At 39.2% G+C, this 21,176-nt stretch overlaps 1 long non-coding RNA gene across 2 annotated transcripts; it reads right to left on the bottom strand.

Annotated features, from left to right (window-relative positions):
• Nucleotides 1-797: 797 nt before the first annotated feature.
• Nucleotides 798-19,146, bottom strand: LOC127479236 (uncharacterized). 2 transcript variants are annotated; one of them, XR_007907511.1, is made up of 6 exons: nucleotides 17,511-19,146; nucleotides 16,072-16,190; nucleotides 15,786-15,856; nucleotides 14,278-14,396; nucleotides 1,510-1,627; nucleotides 798-1,226 (listed from the first exon to the last, which is right to left on the bottom strand). It is a non-coding gene; the product is annotated as an uncharacterized LOC127479236 (long non-coding RNA). The 2 variants fall into 2 exon arrangements; XR_007907512.1 differs by lacking the exons at nucleotides 798-1,226; nucleotides 1,510-1,627 and adding an exon at nucleotides 7,451-7,464 and having other exon boundaries at nucleotides 14,259-14,396.
• Between the last annotated feature and the right edge of the window lie 2,030 nt (nucleotides 19,147-21,176).

Genomic DNA, 21,176 nt, shown 5'->3' on the forward strand with positions numbered 1-21,176 from the left:
GATGGCAACAATAGCCATTACCTACCTCAAAAGGTAACTCCAGGAGTTTCTGATTTCTTAGAATAATTCCACAGCAGAAAAGAGAGGAAAGAGTTGAGCGCTGAGCTGCCAGCCAGCCCTACTGAACTATCAGCAGATACTACATCAGTGACCCAGAAAGAGCCTTGAAAACTGCTGCTTCATAAACTCAAGATCACACAGCTACCACCTAGAAAATGAGCCTCGCAGTTTCCTTTCCTTACGCAAGAGAAGCTCAAGTAACAGGATTCAAAGAACAATCCTCGAAAAGAGACTTAAAAGACCCTTCCTCAGAAATCCAGAAACCAGATTTGGGGTTAGAAAAATTGTTTCCATTCTTCATATGCTTTATATAGTAAGCCTGGACTTTCATCCTGGCTTTACAAACTATCTCTTGAGTCTCACCCTGAGTTACATATTCTGTGTTTTGATCCTTCTTCACAGAACTTCAAATTCCCTCTCACATGGAGTGTCCAGGGCTGCAGAACACATCTATTTGCATGTTGTAAGCAGCTTTCTGCAGACTAACTGGCTCTCCCCACGACTGTACACAATCATTAAGCTCATCTGAGCTTGCTCCTGGCCACTGACACACTAGAGGTACTGCCTGAATAAGAATTTAAAGCTTGAGTAAGTTTTAGATAATACTAAAGGCATTTGGTGCAAAAATCCTACATGCAAAGACAAAGGTAGACCCAGTTTGGAATGGTTGAGCAATTCAACCCATCAGTATGTCACATACATCCTGCAGCAGGCAAAGCACATCAGGGAGCATCCTATTTGAGTATAAGACAACATGCTACGTTTAGGAATAACTTTCATCAAAGTTTATAAAACTCAAGGATACAGCATATATTTATTTCTGAGAACATGAGAAGCTACTTTTCTTGTCCTCAGAAGTTTGCAGTGTGAGTGCCCAATCCTAAACATGATTGGTGACATTCATCCTTGTGCAGGAAGCAGAGCATTGACAGCATACCACGAGCAGTGTTTCAGTCTAGAACTGCACCTGAGCAAATCTGGAGGAGGGGATAACTGTGATGATGGAACATGTTTCTGACCACTGTTCATCACTGCCCCACACCTGGAAGTCACTGTCCCACCAGTGAGCTGAGGCAATTGTTATGGGGGGCTCTGCCAGTCTGTGCTGCACCAGCACGAGGAGAAACGTTTGCACAACATTCTTGACAGCAAGGGATGGAAATCTCCTGCATGGGGCAACAAAGTGTGATGCAGTAACTTCTTAAACTGTTCCAGCTGTTTGCAAATAAAATATGCATCTAAGCCCCCAGTCTATACAAACTGATTTCTGAGAGGAGCTGTATTTGTGTGAGTGTGCCAGATCAGGCCCATTACTAACTTCAGGAGTGTAAACAACTGTTATATAAAGGAAAGATTTAGAGAAGGCATCAGTGACAATGTCTAGCATGTAAATCCCGTACCTCTTAGTAACAACTCTGTTGTTAACATGTTTAGTTGACAGTTCCATACCTTTGCACTCCCGTACATTGTAAGGCTGGAAGTCACTTGTTCTGTCTCTCGAGTTTAGTCAACCTGGCTTCTTCTGCTGTTGAAGTAGCTTCCATTTTCATACTGCACAAAAGCAGTGCTATAATACACAAGAATAATAGTTAAATGAAAACATAGAGCCAAATGCATTAGCAAAGTACTGAATTAAGTGGAATTAAAGAAAGGATAAATATGGTTCATTCCTTTCTCCTCTCCAACCCTGTACATATAACGTCACAACACAATAACATTGCTGCGCTCACTCTGTTCAAGCAGGATCATTCACTTTCTCTTTATTTCACTCCTAGAATTTTCAAATAGCAAAATTCAATTTCAGGCAGTGCTGCTCTCAAATGGCTGCCAGACCTGCTGCCCCTTTGCCCCACTGCTGGCAGATGGCTCGAAAGTGGAACAAGCCCTGCCCGTGTGCCGCGACGGGTCACGCTCAGCAGAAGCAATTAGGTAAACTCAGTGCAAAGGTGAAAGCGAGATGGCCGTGAGCCTAATGGGGGAGACAGATTGGTACCCCTACATTTGGGGCCAGCACTGGCACCAGCAGCCCCGTGGAGCACGCAGCTGCCCAGGGCTGCAGAATGTTCAGTAACACGTTCCTGTGCTACAGACTGTGCCTTGGGAGGGGCCTGCGTTTAATGTTTTGCCTAGAGCAACAAAATCCCATAACGGGTGCTGGTTGCCACATTCAGGGAAGCCTGCAGGAATTGCTTGCTGGTGACTGGGAAAGCACTCACTGCTTCTCGAAGCAAAACAACTATGACATTTTTGGAGTACAGCTCCTTAAACCACCTGCTCAAATCTGCTAATCGCGGGTAATCTCGGCTCTTCAACGAGATTACTCAAAGACAATCAAAATACTAAATAACAAAAGACAAAACCAGTTACTGGTAATTTGCATCCTTTTTTCCCTGTGATATCACACTATCTTTTTTTGTAGTAATTGTAACCTGTAGCACACTATGTACAGTTCTCAGAAATTAACTATAGAATATGCTTTGATTTCTTATTATTCTGTTTCCTTATTGTCATTCTCATAAAATCAATCCAAGTGATAACTGGAATGTCTAGAAACAGCCAGAATTTAATCTGGAGGAATTACACACAAGTATATCAGTCCTGGAAGTGTATCTGCTCAAAGGAGCTATGCATCACTACAGAGAATACAATATTCTGTGCTTGAAGTTTTGGCATATATCTGCAAGATTATTCTAATTTCAGTGTAGAAATCTGACACTGTGGAATACTGCTTGGAAATGTGCATATTATAAAACTAAAAAAAAAAAAAACCTACAAAATTTGAACTTAATTGAAAATACTTTCATTTTATGGCAAACCATACTGTAGATGGTTACACTGCATTCAATAAATATTAGCCATAAACCCTACTCTAACTCCAGATTTTGCTAGGCCCTAAATTTTTGGAAAATCCAGGTGTCATCCCAAATTTTGTACCCTTTTAACTGCCAATCTCAGAACCATTTAGGTAGGGAAGTCTTTAGTGGTGCAGCAACACAAGGCCAAAACTGCCTTGGAGGCACTTGGTCTCAGTGTGCCACGGGTCCTGTTTTCCTGGGGATCCCATGGTTTCAGGATATCCAGGAGGTTTGTATGTAAAGCTTGTAAAACCTTAGAAGAATACAAAGGATATTTTATAAAGCTTCCCTTAAAGGATTTTTTTCAAACCACATGGATGTTACTGGATAGGGATTTAGTCTATCCAAATAAAACCAGTTGCACTTTTCAATACAAAAGCACAGATTTATCAAGTGGCTCAGCTGCAATGTGTTCGAGGTTCCTTGACACTGAAAGGTTGGATCAGATGATCTTTTGAACAGCCTGGGCTATTCTATCATTCCAGAACAGGGCAACATGATTTTACATGGAATTACATTATTTGCATTCTTGATGCTTTATTATATCTTTCAAAATAAAATAATATAATCTGGACTTTATTGTTGAAAGAATGAAATTGCTTGACTGACACATGATAGTGAAACAATTACATTAGAAGCTCTGGCTCTTTTATTTCTCCTTCACTAAGAAAAGAGCAAAAAAACCCCTGGATTTGTTCTGAACAAAATTGCAATACTGCAGGCTAAAACTTTCCTTCTCAATCTAAAAACTTTCCTTCTCAATTTAAATTCATTTTAAATTGTTATGCTTTACAAACTTCTAAATGGGATTCTAATTGTTGACAGACATTTTACATTACATGTGTCTATCACTTTGATTTAATATGCATTTTCAATGAAATTTAAAAAAGGCCTCTAAGGTGGCAATTTAACAGCAAGACATGCTGTGAATTTTATATATAAAAAATATCTAGTTTTCAAGGATTTTTTGTACATGTGAAAATGGCCCTCCAGAAAAAATAATAAAAAAAATCGGAGACTGTCTGTATGGCTGAATTATCAGAAGCTAAATATCTCCAAGAACATTACCTACTGTTTTAATCAATCACAGTCATCAGAGGCAAACCAGATTTTACATTTATGCAGCATTTCAGTGGTGCACTTCAAAAAGTGTTAACCACGGAAGAAATAGAATGTATTTGGAAATCCTATGTCTGGTTTATTACATCCCATGACCTGATTTAATTTGCTTCTACAGAAAACCCGCATTGAAACGTCTGTTAGTAATACGTACTTGTTGTCAACTTTGATAAGAGACATTTGAAAGGAATTCTCTGGAAGATAAGAGCAAAGCAACTTTTTCTGTGTCCCTAAAAGAGTGGAAACCAGCCCTAGGAGAGCATAAAAGCTGCAGCAGAGACCTCTTCTATATCAAGTCTACTTTTGAAATCATCAGAACTGTAGTTAATGTATAAACCCTAAGCTACAGACATGGACAGCACAGTGGGAACAACTCTGCATCTTTAACTTGGAATGTGCAAAACAAAATATTAGCTGCTTTTAAATACTTGCATTTTCTTCATGACTTGAATACAAACATCTTGGCTTTGGCTTATTTTATATAAATAGCTTTAGATCATCTTGTTTTAGTGGTCCTGCACGGTGTCCCAAAACCTACACTTGATGGCAAGAATAAACATTCATTAAACTTCAAAGGCTGCCAAAAAGTCTAGTTATTTTGATTTAGGGGAATAATTTAAATTAATCCCTATGTTTGTGTAGAAAATATGCAATGTAATCCATTTCTCTGTGTCCAGCTTCAAGTCACACTGGAAAAAAAAATATTGCTTTATTAATGTTTCCTGTTTTGAAAAACTGGAGAAAAAAAATTAAGATTTCATATATTTTTTAAGAATTCTGGCTTAGTGACATTGAGTAACAAATATTATAATACACAACTGTGTAGTTATATCTCCACATAACTGCTGTTAAACTAACACACACAATGGACTTCTGCAATGGGAGTAGTAAAACCAGATTTTATGTTTGTTTGTATATATATATATATATATATAATCCTTTTTTAACAAAAGAGTCAATTACTCTTTTTTTGAATGGCTTTCTGCCTTAGCACCCCAACTCAGCTGATGCTGCTGTGCTACAGAAAACTCACAGTCACCTTTCTAACACATCTTCCTTTTTTTGCTGAGCCCCTCTTCAAATTTAGAAGAAACTTTAGTAGGATGGTTTAAAATTATTTTTTACTTTAAAATGAATCCACTCTTCAATCAAAGAAGCATGTATAGCATACTGTGTCAGAGGCACACTGAGGAAAAAAATAAAAGGAGGGAGAAGCTCTGCTATTGTAAATCACTGTAATGCCACTGAGGCCAATTTAGACTCGCTGAGGTTGTGGCCTAATATTTGTGCTGAAATGTTGCAGCTATAGCTGTATCCCTGAGCTGTATAAATATTTGTTGAAAGCTGACTGTTAGGGTGCAAGGGGTGGATTGCTCATCAGCAAATAGTAAGGACCCTTGTCTCTTCACCTTTCTTAAGGAAACCTTCCACTTTTGGGGGGGGGTGGTGGGAATTTTGCCTGAGTACATATATGATCCTTCTCACTTTGTACCTGGATTATAGTGTGTGCAGTGAAATGGTAATTTTAATCTGGACTTTTGAACTTGCACCCGTCTGACTGTCCAGCGCTGATTCATGCCATGCACTGTATATGAATGACCAGCAATGTTTACAAAATGAATTAGCTTGACTCCAACTCTCCAGCCAGAAAGTAATCAAAGTGAAGAGCCAAGCTATTTCTGAAATTCCAGCTTCCCCAGCTAGAAACTGCATGCTCTGTCTTGCTAGTCAGCATATTAATGTAAAATGTACATGTTCTATACTGGAGGACAATTAATAACAGCAGTGATTCTGAGCAGTCTACAGACATTAACTATTCCACCCCCAAACTGCTCTTGTGTGGTGGGCAAATCTGGCTGCAGCATATGGTACAGACACAGAAAATATCCATCAGTAAGTGATTATTCTACAAGTTGCAGTGTGGTTCTTTTTGTTCTTTCTTCTCCTCCTATATTAAATTCCAGTTAACATTTTATTTCACTTCTTTCAAAGTCAATACAGGTATTCACAGACATATATTCAGGAATCCTCTTATGCAAATATTTTTAGTAGGGCTATTCATAACTGGTATCCCTAAAGTCTTGGAGGCTCTGGTTTATTTTCTCATCAACCATCCTAATTTAAACATTCAGCAACAACAGAGGGACCTTCAAAATAGTCTCATCCTATAAAACACATCAGCCTTTGCCACATTTAACATAAAAAATTATTATGAAAGAAAACAATGTTATTTAAGCATTTTGTTTGGGATACTCTGAAACTCAAAATGTATCACTGAAATTTTCCTCTGAAAATGAGCCTCCTAATCTGAAAAGCCCACTTCATATAAAGCTGGAGATGTCTCAGAGGCAAATTGTTTGCTCCTGTAGATGGTTAGAGCTCCACAGAGGGAGGATATGAAATAAGGCTCTGTTGATTTTACAGCAGAGCATCTGAACCACTTCCCCCGCCCTCATCAGTTAAAGCAAAATTAAAAGAAAAATAAACCTCAATTAGCATGTGAGCACTTAATTTGATGCAAATTGGCATCACTCCACTGGATATCTGACTTAAGCAGAGTTATAACAGGACTTACCACCAAGAAGATCTGGGCCAGGGTATTTTAATGGGTGGGTGGGTGAGAACCTGATTCTTCATCCTTATTCAGGCTGAAAACCACGAATGCACTACAGAGCTATAGATCAGTCGACAAATTGATTGTTTGCAGGGAGGGAGGCTAAAGTGGCTCAGTTATTCCAAAATTAGCAACTGCTAGTGTGGTGTATAGCTCAGGCCAAATGACAAGTGACCATGATGCTGTGCATCACCTCCCCATCTATATCATAGCTCCATCCAGCCCCTGATGACTTTTATTTCCAGAATAAACTTGCAAATGCAGTAGAGGTAAAAATGAATAACATCTGAATAAAATAGCTTGGCAGGATATCTTTAACATTACCTAAAAATCAGAGGTTAATAAATAGTTAAGTTTAGCTGTAGCTTCTCTTAAGTAGTTTGAACATAAGTCAATATTTTCGTCTTTTGTTGTCTCAGGGTTTCTACAGGAGCAGAGAGAATTTCATCAATGATGTTTCTACACTTTATAGCAGTATGCCTTTGTACTATTATCCATCTGTACCCTTATCTAGCATGTTATCAGCTGTATGAAAATAACTATCAGTGCCGTCAGCCCACAGCAAGTATCAATAGGAAGAATGACAGTGGCTAGTTTGCACACTTGAAATGGTTTATTTGTTGCAATCCTGTGCACAAGATGTTTATCAGTAAGCACCAGACAGCCATGCAGAAGAAGGAGCCTTAATTCTGTCTGAGACAGCCTCTTATTGCTATTGATAGTTAGCATCAGTGTCCAGTCTGAGAAATGGAAGTGCTGCAGGCAACTTCAGTCAAGACACCCTATTGATCTACTGCTTCCTCTGCGTCCCTGCAGCTAGAGAAGAAAAATAAAAAGGGGAGGAAAAGCTTGCTGTATAAGGGGCAATGCAGCAGTCTATGACTTGCCATCATTCAAAGGGGTGTGTATGTGCATGGATATTCCTGATATTCAGTACCTTAGACAACTGTAAATCACATGCACAGCCATGATAAATATAAATGTCAATGTGCTGGAAATGTCCTTTATATAAGAGGTGTCACTAGAACTACAGTTTTAGCATGAAACATTTTTGCTGCTTTTTATTTTTCATTGACTTATTGTGCCTCTGTTATATCCTGTCTAACACAATCAATCTAAAGCATAATATCTGAGAGTCCTATTCATAAATAATACATATTTGGGTCATTTTCATTTGTATTCTACAATGAAGATTTACAAGCCAGAAACAAAACAAGAAACAATGTGTGGAATGCTCTTATTCAGTGGATAAGAATATATTACTGTGATCAATTAATCTGCTTTTCTCTGCATTAGGTGGACATCTTTATGGTACATCCATAAGGGTTTATAACTTGGGAGAGACAGAATCAGCTCTAAGACTCTAACATAAAATGCCTGTACTCAGAAAAGAGAAACTTTTCCAAAGTTTCTTGTTTGGTTGGTTTTTGGTTTTGGGGGTTTTTTTGGTTTTGTTTTGTTTTTTGTTTGTTTGTTTTTTTGTTTGTTTTTGTTTGTTTGTTTTTTTGTTTTGGTTTGGTTTGGTTTTTTTTGTTTTGTTTTTTTTTTTAATGGGAAATGTGTTAATTTTGGCAAACTCAATCACAGTAATAACCCATCTGTGAACATAGTATATTACTCTGCCCTATATATTACCTCTCATGTTAAATGAAACAAAAAATTGACTAAAATAATTCTAGGGATTTCTATAGTGCCATTCATGCAAAGATAGTCACATTTTACTACAAACCACACAAATTCATTCTACAGGAGGGAACACTGACACACAGAAAGGTCCCAGCTCAGTTTTCTCACGCGGAAGTTATTTGGCAAAATTAAGTAAAATAAAATCTGTGCACATGAATTGCCGGAGCAACAAGAAAGGTGAAAGGAAGACTTCAGTTGGCATTAGTATACAGTATAAGAAACTACAGTCACTGGTGCAGAAACCAGCAGGGCTAGTATTCCCATGATGGGCCATGTCAGAGGAGCAGCAGTGATGGCCTAGATACTTATCACTTTTGCCTGCACAGAAGAAGCAAAAGTTAGGGTTTGGTGAGTTAAAATCAGCCAGAGCTACTTTAGGAAGGAAAGTCAGAATATACAAGAACTTTGCAGGCAATATAAACTGTTGGAGAAAAGCAGGGGTGAATGGAGGGAGTGTGGACCAGGCTGGTCACTGTGACAGACCCCTCCCGTTTTCCTCAAGCCCCTAGAGATGAAGGCTGGGTGGTGCTCAGGGCTTTGGACTCTGGTCCTCAGAGTGGGGTTGTTGTATTAGCTTTTCAACTCTGGAAATTTTCTACAAGTGCATCTCAGATAAAAATTGAAATGAGTTTTGCAACTATGGCAAAAAAGCAATTTTACATTTCATAGGCCTTTTAAAACCCTTTTCAATAGAAAATAAAAATAACAGTAAGGGGGGAAAAAAGGCTACATTTCCATTCCCGATTTTATAGTTTGACGTTGCAGATGTTTCTGGGTCAGAGGTCAACATGTCTTTAGGTGTCAAAAGATGCAATAACCTGAGTCAAAAATGGCCCAGTCCCCAGAACTGTGACTGTGTGCCAGAATATCCCCACCTCAGAAGCTTGCTGGCAGCAATGTGCTCCAGGTGTCTTACACTATGCAGACCTGGTAGTCATTTTAATATTTTCCATGCTCATGTAAATGGACTTGATGTGTGTTCATCAAATGTGGGAAAATCCCATAGAATTGTGTGCCATCTGTTTATAGGTAAAAGGTCTGCTTTGCTGACAATTTAGTGCAAAATCAGAACACAGAATGAAAGCAAGTACGCTTTTGTTCTGGTTTGGTTTTATAAATCTGAGGCTTAATGTCATATCAAAACCCTAACAAAGTTCAAAGGTTCATTCTGTTTGGAGAGCAGTATTGTCCTTCTCAGATGTATTACCTGAGCCCTGTGGAGCTCTTAAATCTGCACCACGTGGCTACAACTTGCAACCTAATGAAACCCTGAGCACACACAGGAGCCAGCAGGACATGGAGAGGGTGCAAGGGCCACAGCTTGGGCAGCTGGATGTCTGCACTGGTGCCCTGGACCAGAAGCCTCCATGAAACACTAGCTGACAGCATTCCAACACTTATGGTTGCCCTCAAGTGAGGAACTCAAGCTGAAGCAAAAACGGAAAGGCTCATTTTGAAAAAGTATCGCCTTATTTTATTTAGCACTCAATACTGCATTTGCTTTTTTGTTAGAATTAAAGCCAGGTTTAATTCAATTAATATGGTAGATCTCAATCAAAGTGTCCATCTTTATTATTTTGGTCTGTTTTAAACGAGACTGTTGGACAGAAGACAGTTATGTCTGAGGTCCTGAAAGCAGCTCTGATATTAAAAGGAAGGCTACGATCACAGTGATTTTCAGCGTCAGTTGACAGACATTGACCAGTCATCAGAAGAGGAATTTGAGACCTTTCTTATCCTCCACTCCTTGTGGAACTTCCACTTCTACCTTTCCATAGAGAACTGATAAAAAGACCTGAGAAATTTATACCTGAATATAAGTCAGATGTTGTCAGGAGATGATGTCAAAGACTGTTGCAAAAGAGTATTTTCATTACACCCACCATGGAGTGAGTCTTGGGTGAAAGAAGAGTTAATGCAGCTGGCAGAAGAGAAAAACATCAGAAGAAAATAAACTGACAAAGCTAATCAAATCCAGACAATCTAAAATCTCAAACTGGATTCAAGGTAAGCTGGAAGGATGCTACAGCATCAAAAGCTGTTAAGCCATCCAGTACAACCTGAGGAGAAGACAGAACAAAATCTCTGGAGATATGCTCTGGATGCTTAGCAAGGTAGGTCAGTGTATCTCCACTCTACTGCTTTTCACAGGCTTAACCCTGCCCCTTATGGCCCAATATAGATATTTTAACCTTGCCACCAGCATTGTACTGAGGTGTAAAAGTTGAGAAAGAGAGTCTGAAAGTGCCTATGGTCAGTTAATTGGGAAAACAACCAGTTCCCCACAGTATAATCTACCCCATTTGCCAAAAGAGACAAGTTTTATACATTCAATCAGAGAAGTGCAACTCCTCCAGTAATGTGGCCAAGACATTTACTTTGAAAATTGAGGAATCTTATTTTCAAGGTCAGTCTGAGGTTTCCTGGGTTCAGACTAAAACACTTTGTAGGGCCAAAGAAATATTTACTGGGTTCTAGGGAGCAGAGAGTAGATGTGTAATTTGAACATATTTCAAGTCAGCCTGGGAGGTCTTTTTGTTTTTATATATTTGTGTCTCCTCAGACAACCTTTTTTTCCTTTTCTTTTTTTTTTCTGAGAATTTGGAAGTGAAGAAAATGATGACATTTTTTACCAGTACATTTCAGTTGGGTCATATCCTGCATTGAACCAGAGAAGCTGCATTATTTGCACCCTTTCCAGGATGTATTTCTTTCCAGTGCATCATATGAAACTATATAGTCACATTTTGTCCAAGGGTTGCCATTCCTTGTGTTAAACTAGAAGGAGTTTCTGCATAAAGCAATTTTCTGCATACCCTTTGATGTCTTACAGCCTTTAAATGTTTCTAAGAACAGCCTTAAATTCCTAAAAAAGTTTCTGCATAAAGACCTTTGACAGTGGGAGTATTGGGAGAATGACACGTTGTAGGGCTAATTCCAGGTGGAGCTTCTTACACTTGGTAAATTAAGCAGCAGCATTTTACAAATGAGCTCCATTATGAGTAGGTGATCAGAAGATGTGCTACTGTGTAGTGGAGATTATCATCGCAGCATAGGAACTATCACCTAGCCCAGCAATGGCAGTAAAAGGTTAAAAGAAATACTCAATATTATCAATCATATTAAAAAAAAAAAAAAGAGAGAACTCCTTACAGTTGCCAAAGGAGCTTGGGAGAATTAATGTGTTGGTGTCAAAAAGACTGAGAACGAGTGAAATAGGACTACAGTGATTGCCAGAATCTTACTTGCCTGGAGAGATAACATTGGACATTCAGTTTAACTAGGCAGGTGCCAAGAATCCTCTTGTGGATGCTATGGAGTGGCTTTCAAATATAAGAATGTACAATGCCCTCCATCGTCTGGTACTTTCTCTGGTTTCAGAGCTGCTCATTAAGCCAGGGAAACCTCCAGTGAGGTGTGATGACCTGAAAACAGGAAGGAGCTAAAGAATCAATGTTTTAAGTAAAACAGCAATTATAAAAAGATCTACAACTCTTTCCATGCAATCAGGTAAATTACCAGGAATGGCATAAAGCACCTAAATTGGAGAAAGAGTGGAGGAAGGGGAGTGGAGGGGAAAGAAGGTCCCTTGGGCAATACCCGATAGGATGCTTAGTCTGTGTGGAGGGCAAAAGGTTAAGTGAAAATGAGATGAAGGAATGATCAGATATAGTCAGATCAGAGACAGTTAAATAAAGGAAAGTGCTAACCTAAGATAAATGTGAAGAAACACACTTGTGCTGAGTGTGTTGGTGTAGCTGTTCTTCAGCAGTTCAGGAACAGGAGAGGCAGAATTCCCAGTTCCCAATCCATATCAGTCCTAGCTGAAGTACTTTCCAGCAAAAACCCAAAAGGGATAAGGATACAGGTTTAAGATTCCTCTCTGCTACTCCAATAGTGTAAAAGTATATTAAAGGGCTCCTAATTATATCTACACTTTTTGCAGGTCCCTTTTTATATCCCTGCTGTGATATAAAACATCCTTAGTAATGAGAAGGAGAGTCAGGCCTGTGCCATCTGTGATTTTGGACAGTGAGAGAGATGCTGTTTTAAAGTATCAAAACAGAAATACTGAGAATTACTTGAAAGCTCCAAACTTTGTTGGTTGATTAATGATTTCATGGGTCAAAGAGCTCTCATTAGTAGGAGTTTCCATAACAACAAACAACATTTGGTTAAAGAGATGCATAACATAGCAAACAAATGCTTGGAACAGTCTATATAAAACTTCATCAAATATTTTGGTAAATCTCCATTCTTAGCCTACTCAACAAAAAGGGCCTGGGATAACAGATTGCACCAGGAAGCTCAAGAAGTATCTGTACTGACCAAATCTGGAAATGACCACAAGTATTTTGTTCAAAACCCTTTGATGTCTTACAGCCTTTAAATGTTTCTAAGAACAGCCTTAAATTCCTAAAGGCCAGATAAAAATTCTAATTCTTAGACACATAATTTGGAGCTCAGTAGTTTCTGTGTTTCCTCATGAGCTTAATTAACATATACAATTACACCTGGGAATTAGGAAATTAGGTGCTAATAACTGGGGAATACCCAAACAGGATTTCACTAAAATAAATTTTAGTGCTCTCAACAATTTGAGTGCCACAACTCTTTGGGGTGAGAAGTAGTTGTGTGCTCTCCACAAAGAGTTTGTTTAGTCACAGAATGCACCAAACCTAGCTGAACTACTGTTGAGCAATACTTCTCAAGGTAGCTGCCCTTGCAAACTGCAGATTGAGATGCAGAGTGAAATGCAGATCGAGCTCTGGGTGGGAGCCCGAGACAGGAGGCCGTGAACTGCCAGCCTTGGGGATAACAAAGGGACAGAGATGGGTGACGCCAGCCAGGTGAATGGACACTGAGAGACACAGCAGGAGCCGGGAACTGCCGATCTTTTGGATAAGAAAGGAGATGAAGACGGGTGATGCCAGTGAGGTGGATGGACGTGGACACGGGGAGGTGGGGCAGAAGCCGAAGACTCCGGAGGAAGAGCGAGACTTGTGCACGGGGAGAGTATGAGGGTATAAAAGGTATAAAAGCCCAGGGGTCCCTTGGTTGAGGGTCCTCCTCGGAAGCACCTGCTCGGACTGTTTCTGTGTTACTGCGCCGTGAGTAAATGGTTTTATGGAACTAGACATCTGAAACTGCAATGGGAAACCTGGGGTCGAACCGGTAAGGAAGCCTGGTCTGACCGTGTGAGTGGGGGGCGTGGGGAGCCAAGTGGGACCCGTGGAGCCACGGGAGCCGCCGCGGTGAAGGGGCTTCATCCCGGGAGTGCAAGTGTCTGGCCTCGGGAGCGTGGCTGCCAGAGTCTCCTGAATGGTCAGACTGGGTAGTTTCCTTAACACTTCTTAATCGTTGGGACTAACACAGATCCCACATATATTTGTCATCCCTAAGCTACAATGAAAGAAGTCTGAGTCTGTGAATGAGGAGGTCTCAAATGAAAGACGTGGTTGAAGCATTTTGACCCTATTCAATCAAGGTCAATTTTCCTCTGAATTGTACCTGTTTCTTTGTCTAACATTTTAGATACCTTCCAAGTGTCTATCGACAGAGTTTATAAGTGGCATTGCGCAATGAAGAAGAAAGAAAGCTGCTCACAAAACTCCCCCTCTCCCCCATGTGTTAAAAAGCAGAGTTCCTAAGGAAAAGACAAAAGAGTGTTTGGGTCCCAGTTGTATGTGCCTATGGGAAAGGAGTGGTGAAAAGAGGCCAACAGCTCCTGGAAACGGGGAGGGGAGAGCACAAATCAGCTTTATGAGCCAGCAAATGATGGATGGCTAAATGCCAACTGAGAGCAATACATAGAACGGGGTTTGCATTGTTGCAGTTATTAAAGGTTATTTTACTTTTAATTTTTGTGGTAGGTGTTCTTACTCCTTCCTTACAGAAACCCTTGATTTTCACTTGCTACATACTTAGATGCACTTGTCATACCCAAAAGGTGATTTCAGTTCTCGGATGCCAGGAAACTTCTCTGCTGATCAAAACACAGCTGCACAGGCTCACTGGATCTATTCATGGGTGCCACAAGACTAGGGTATGTCTGTCTATACCTGTGAAAATAGATATAATTAATATAAGAGATATGATACATATATGCAAATCCTGAAGCAAAAAATGTCTAATAGTAAGAATGTTTTCGTTTGCCAAACCATATCAAAATATCCGAATCACTAAAGCAGTATTCAGTCCACACTCGGACTACTGCTACTGCACTGACATCAGCACCCTCTTAGTGTATTTTATTTTACATTGAGCTTGTTTTTTAATGAAAGATCTTAAGGAACACAATTTTTAAAAAATACTTTAAGTAGCTTTTCCCAGACTATAACCTCTCTCACCTCGCCTTTAAAAAGCTCGTTCCTTTATTTCCCACAAGTTGCTTGGACATACAATGTCAGGTCGCAGGACTACATGAATTGCTATTAATTGGACACTGATTTTAGGATTGGAACAATAAAGGAGCAATTTCTATCTATTTTATATAAAATTCCTTCAGTGTGAGAAAGGGAACAGAATATTTTCTTATAGATAACATTTTTATTAATTACAGGAATGTATATCAACCCATTTAGTAACAAATAACAGAGAGGCAATATCTTCAGTATGCTTTATTATATTAATAGATTTTGTATTACAATTTTACCTTCTTCACTTTGACATTTATTTCTCCTTTAATGAGTTAAAATGCCTAGCCAAGAGCTCTTGGCTTTAAGTACGTTCTTACATCAGCATATTAACTGTCACATTCAGGCTAATAGGCTTAACTTATCTGTTCGAGATCTCTGTCAGAAAAAGACCCAAACCCTCCCATTTAAAAAAATTGATGTAAATGGAAACTTCCACTTTAGTGGCCCTGGAAGACAATAATGCTGCTTCATCATCATCCAAACATTCAGTTTTACGGGTTTGCTGCCAAATATCCCAAATATCCGTGATAAGTGTCTCTTCTTGTAATAAAAGATACTGAACAAAAAGCAGTTTAACTGAGATTTTGAAGTCTTGATTTGCAACAGTCCATTCTGAACCCTTCATTTTATTTCCTTTTGTATTGTGCAGGCAAACAATTGTAGCTTTCGTCATGAGCTCAAGCAGTACATTTTAGCAGACTGAGCTTAAGCACATGCAGATGGCTGTAACATCAAATTTTTTTAAAGCCAACTGTAAGCAAATTAATGTAAAAATGAAGGAACATTTTTTCATAATATTGGGTAATTGCAAGCAAAGTTTCAATGGACCTCAGAAACTGAGATGAAACAACTGCAGGTTTTGAATACTTTTTAATTCTGACTTAAATCACATTACTATGAATCACCATTATCAATGCAAGGGACATCATCAATGGAAATATACAGCTGATATGATCTATTTTTAAGAACAGTTTTAGAATCAGTTTCCTCATTAATTATGACCATGTTAATGAGAGGAGAGAAAAAAATTACCTGATATTTTACCAAGAGTCCTCTCCTTTTCCTCTCTCTTAATCCAAACCAATTCAGCAGGACGTGGGGTTCTGAAAAAACAGAATTGTGATAGATTTTCTATAGGTACCCTTATTTTTTTCTGCTAGAAGGGTACATACAGTGGTTATCTGTGGATTTACTCTCTGCTCAATGGTGACTCACTGGCTGTTTCTACCTCTCTCAGTGACACAGCTCCAGAGCTCAGAGCTCACGGGAGCCTTGCTGGGTCAAAGGTACCTTTCAGTGTCAGAGAAACTGAACTCACTCCTGAACACAGGGTCCACCGAAGTGTTTCTTTACTCAAGATGCCTTTCAGTGGTTATGGTATTTCTGACTTCTTTCTTGTGAAACTGGGAGATAGTGGTCATTTGCTTCCCTGTTTGCCTGTAGGAGGAAGCAAGAGAAAAAAAATAAAAATCTGTTTAAGAGCAAATACCACAAGAGATAATTCCATCTGCCTGCCTGATTTGACATTTTCAACTCAATTTCTCTGTTTCTCTGATGAATGATCCAGCTCTTCCCAGTAATAGGCACTGCTTAAGTGCTGGACATATGCTACAATAATAACAATTACAAATAATTACTCTAATGGGGTGAACGAATAACACCAATTAGTTGGTGTGATGATGTTTCCATGACAAACTCCAGCTTTATGGAGTTGTTCATTTTTAAGTCTAAAAGCTTTCTGATATCCTTTGTCAGGCAACAGTGTGACTTGACCACCTCAATTAATAAATCTGTCTTGCTAGATGCATATAGTCATGGACTGTGCTCCTACTTCAGTGAAAATTTCAGTCAACACCTAGTGCAGAACTAAGTTTAGGCTTAACTGTAAGCACTTAATCATAATGAAGCAGATTTCCTGATGAATACTTATTAAATAATTACATTGCCTATATCCTGAGGAAATGTAAAAAGAGAAGTGTTGGTGTGCACATGTACTTTGTTACATATTGTCAAATTGAACTGGTTCAGGACAACACTTCAGCCTGTTGTTAACCTCATTAACCTCAGACATCCAATACAATGGACTTGCAGACATGTCTGAACTTAAGCTCAAGTATCATTCAGAATAGAAATGTTTTACTGAACTGAGAGTTAAACTGAGGCATGCTCTTGTTCAACAACAGAGGACAGAGCTTCTTGCTGAAGTAATATTTAGGTCTGTGCAAGAGACTAAAATATTTGATGTCATAATGCTACTCTGGATGTGAACCTAATTCTCAATGTTTTCAGATTTAACTTTTCCTCCCAGCATGGTAATAGATATTACAGTAATATTGAACAACATAAATTAATTGGTATGATTTTTAAAAGCTTTACACTGGTTTAACATTTAAAACATATCACAACAACAATCCTAGTAATTTTCAAGGTCTGCTAAGACCAACAGTTTAATCAACCAGCAAGTCTTTGGTTTGTTGTTGTTGTTTTGGTTTTTTGGGGTTTTTTTGCATTTTGTATGTGTTTTTCTTCCTTTCTGCAATTCATTTTGCCTGTACAGAGAAAGGAATTCAAGAATCATGCAGCAGACCATTAGTAAACTTGTCAGGTCTGCTGACACAAAATCCACAGGTCCACCAAAATAACAGGTATCAAGGAGTTTATGAGGACTCACATATATCTGCCATATTCTGTCAGGAGGGGTGGATGCTCTTCATCCACTCTGGCACAAAGACACATCAATATAAAATCTGGGCTTACCTCACAATTTACTGCCACACTTTCCACTCTGCAGCTGACCTCTGATGACTCTTTGCTCACAGAGAGAGGAAGTCGGTGGCAATAATGATCCAGAAGTCTTCCAGACCTCATGGGCAATGTTTCCACAGTCAAAGACTCTCAGAGAGAGATTGGTGCTTTGTTAAATTAGGGACTTAAAACAGGAAAAACACCAGGGAAGTCACAGCCAAAGGGATGTCAACTCTTTTTGTAAAAGTCCTAACTGGGTCACCAGACATAATGACTGAGTGACCAGAAGTTCTTTCCTGGATATTAATTTACCAAGCTGTTTCTCCATACGCACTTTTTGTAGCCCATGAATTGTTTTCCCAAAGAGCACTCTTATGAGCCATCAGCACTTGGTTGGAGTTGGAGGCCTGGCTGCATAAAAGTGCTCTCCCAGTGCTGTACAGTCCTTCCCCTGCTGCCTCACATCTCTGAACACGCAGTTCAGTGCAGCTGCTCAAGCTCACAACTGTCTCATTTGCTCAGAGAGCTTCTTCACTGATGTTTGAGCAACAGTGATATCACTGCCAGAGTATGTCACTAACATCTTGGAAGCAGAGGAGGAAAGGAGACAGACTTAAAATGCCAAGATGAAATAAAAACAACATGAATATTCTTCTTTTGACAAAAGACTACAAGAGTTTAGAAACGAAGAGTGCCTTATAGGTCCACTGATTTGGTACCTCAATGAGTTACACCAGTATATGTGGTGTCTTGGAGTATTAAAAATAGGAATCAAACTCCTAGTTAAGTAGTGATAATTAGGTCAGAGAACAGAACTCTGTAGGTACTTCAGCAAGTCAAAATTTTACCCATTTTGTACACACTATACAAAATACTGGACTTTTAAGTTGGGGGAGGTTGTTTTATTTTCAGGCTCAAGTTTTCAAATAATTGACAAGTTCCTAAATGTGCTTGTAAAAATCCCCAAGTCATGTGCTAGTCAGATAAAAATCTGTTCACTGTAAAAAGGGAAGGGGGAAGGGTGGGGAAGGAAAGGTTTGTTGATAAGTTTGCTATACTATTTAAATGTTTTAACCATGGCCTGGAGCTCAAATCAGCATTCATGCAAAGTTCCTATTTATTAGAGTATATGAAAAGTATTCAGTAAAACTATATCTTGTTTTTGAAGGAGATGTGCCCCAGTAAATAAGGTGTAAGACTAGATCCATTTCTTAGAAATATGAAAAATGAGTGATAAACACCGTCAGAAACCATGCTTTGTCCCATTTCAAGTTTCTTGAGAACATACTCTTGTTCAAAATAAGTGATTAAATAGCACAGGGGAAAACGGACGAGGGAGAAACCACAAAGGCATTCATCACGCTGAATCTAGGCCCACATCGACTTGTCTAAATCTATATAAAGAAAAAGGCCTGCAAGTGACTCTGAAAGTGATGGGAACCCATGCTTCAAACACATGTCTTGAAAGAACGTCGGAAACCTCGTTCCTCTTTTGGCTGTGGTTACAGATGCTTTCTCTGGACTGCGGGCTCACCAGTTTCACTTGTCTGGAGTACTCAAAAATACATTTTCCCCTGGAAGACAGTCTGCATATGCTTACAATAAAACATTAACCAAATCAAATAACTTCCACTTCAGGATAAATACTTTGAAGTAAGTCTGTTAGAGACGCTCATAGTAAATTGCTATTAATTAGTTTTTCCAATCTACTTAGGTTGTACTAATGAACACAATCACTCCTAACATATTTATAAGCAGGATAAATCCTGCCTCTCTCTATATGCCCATGAAAGGCTCAAGGTAAAATGGATATATTCTGCTGCAGGAACACATGGGGAGCCACTTTAGAACAGGTGGATGATCCTGCTGGTTTTCTGTGTCTCTGAACTCGCCTGTTCTCACTGCTGGACAGCTGCCCTGGTGCTGGGGCTGCAGGGGAGCAAAGTCTGTAGCTTTCTGGCCACGAAATATGTTAAGTTACATAACATGGAAAGTCTCAGCTCTGCAAAGCCAATGAAACCACATTTTCCTATAAATGTGACTTCCTCTTTTTGCACATTACCCACTTGTAATGGCCTGTTGGAAATTACATGATAGTATCTCCAGAGATGGGAACTTCTCTTCTTGTGCTTGTGAACATAACCCAACACCGAGAGGTCCCCTGGTGGGACATTTCAGGGTGTTACTGGAAGGGCAGCAGCCATACCAATACCTCTCAACACCCTCTCGCTAAGTCAAAATACAGAAGTATGAATTAGAATTTTGTCTATACCACAGTTAAAAAACCCCCCAAACTGTTACCTTCAGCAATTTGAAGTCGGTTACTGGAAAATCCCTAGATACAGCAGAGCAAAGCTCCTGGCAGTTTGCTTCACCAAGTCCTGAATAGTGCTGAAATGCAACTCAATTATTTTTAGAAATTATCTCCCCTATTTTTGCGTAATTTTCTTAACAGCTTTGAATACCTAAAGTACTGCAACAGACCACAAGACATAGATCTGAGAAACCTGCATGCATTGCATAAAACATATGATTCCACAACTCATTAAGTCTAATTTATGGCATATGTAATTAAGCACCTTTGAATTGAACCTAGGTCTCTAGAGATAATAACACTTACAACTTATATAGGGCTTTTCATCTTCGAAGTGCTTTACAAACGTTAACTAATTAACAACATAATAAGACATGAAAGGCCAAAGTACTTACTCATAGTGCTACATAACCTCTGTATAATTCAGATTTTGATGTTTTTCAATGGAAGAACCAATCTGGGACCACAGAAAGGATTTACTAGTGGTTCCCTCCACAATCAGAACCATGACTTTGCACACATCCTATCTGAATTCTGAGTCCTTCCCTTCTCTGCTATTTAATGCTGAGTCAGAAGAAAACAGCTCCCAAATGTGAAGGAAAGTATGGAAAAGGATAGTTCACAGCAGCTTATGAGGGTGTTAGAGTTTTCAGGGCTTTGCAGATAGAAAAACGGGGCCTAATGCAGGAAGCAGCTCCTGGAGAATTCACTGCACAAGATTTCTGGTACCACCAAAGTCCATGTCCTTCCCAAGGTAAATCTAATAATAGTGGCACGAAGTCTCTAGAGATTGGCTAAAAGATCAGGGAGAAAACCTTCAGCTCGAACACATTTTCCTGTAAAACCTACAATGTTATTTTGCTTAATTCCTGCTCTTCTGAAAAGTCTGCAGTTTTTGACCAGTGTTTTAGTTTTTGAGGGTTTTTTCTATTGCTTGGTCTAATTTACACACAGGTCTCTTGAGACAGTGTATCTTGAGACAGCCTTATTATCTGAATGAATGTTTTCTTGGTGATAGCAGTGTTGCAGATGTTATATCAGGTTACTTGAATCCCTACTGAAAGTCACTAATGCAGAAAGATGATGGATAAAATAAAAGGGGAGCAATTAATACTGATAGTTTTAGTGACCAGTCCTTCAGACATCAGCCTGTGCCAGTGATCATTTTCAGGAGCTCAGAATGCTGGCCATTGTCTGTGCACATGCCTTGTTTAAGCATCACCTGTTCACTGGTGAGAAAGATAATGGCTATCGTGGCAGGATCTCTTGTCTCTCTCCAGACAATGCCTGACTCTGTCCCCTTGGGGATTCTGCTGTGGACCAAAAATTGAGAATTTGAAGACTTGTGAAAAAACATAGCAAGC

Source organism: Manacus candei, unplaced genomic scaffold (assembly GCF_025592945.1).
Source record: "Manacus candei isolate 608988 ecotype Guabito, Panama unplaced genomic scaffold, ASM2559294v1 h1tg000065l, whole genome shotgun sequence".
Lineage (NCBI taxonomy): Eukaryota > Metazoa > Chordata > Aves > Passeriformes > Pipridae > Manacus > Manacus candei.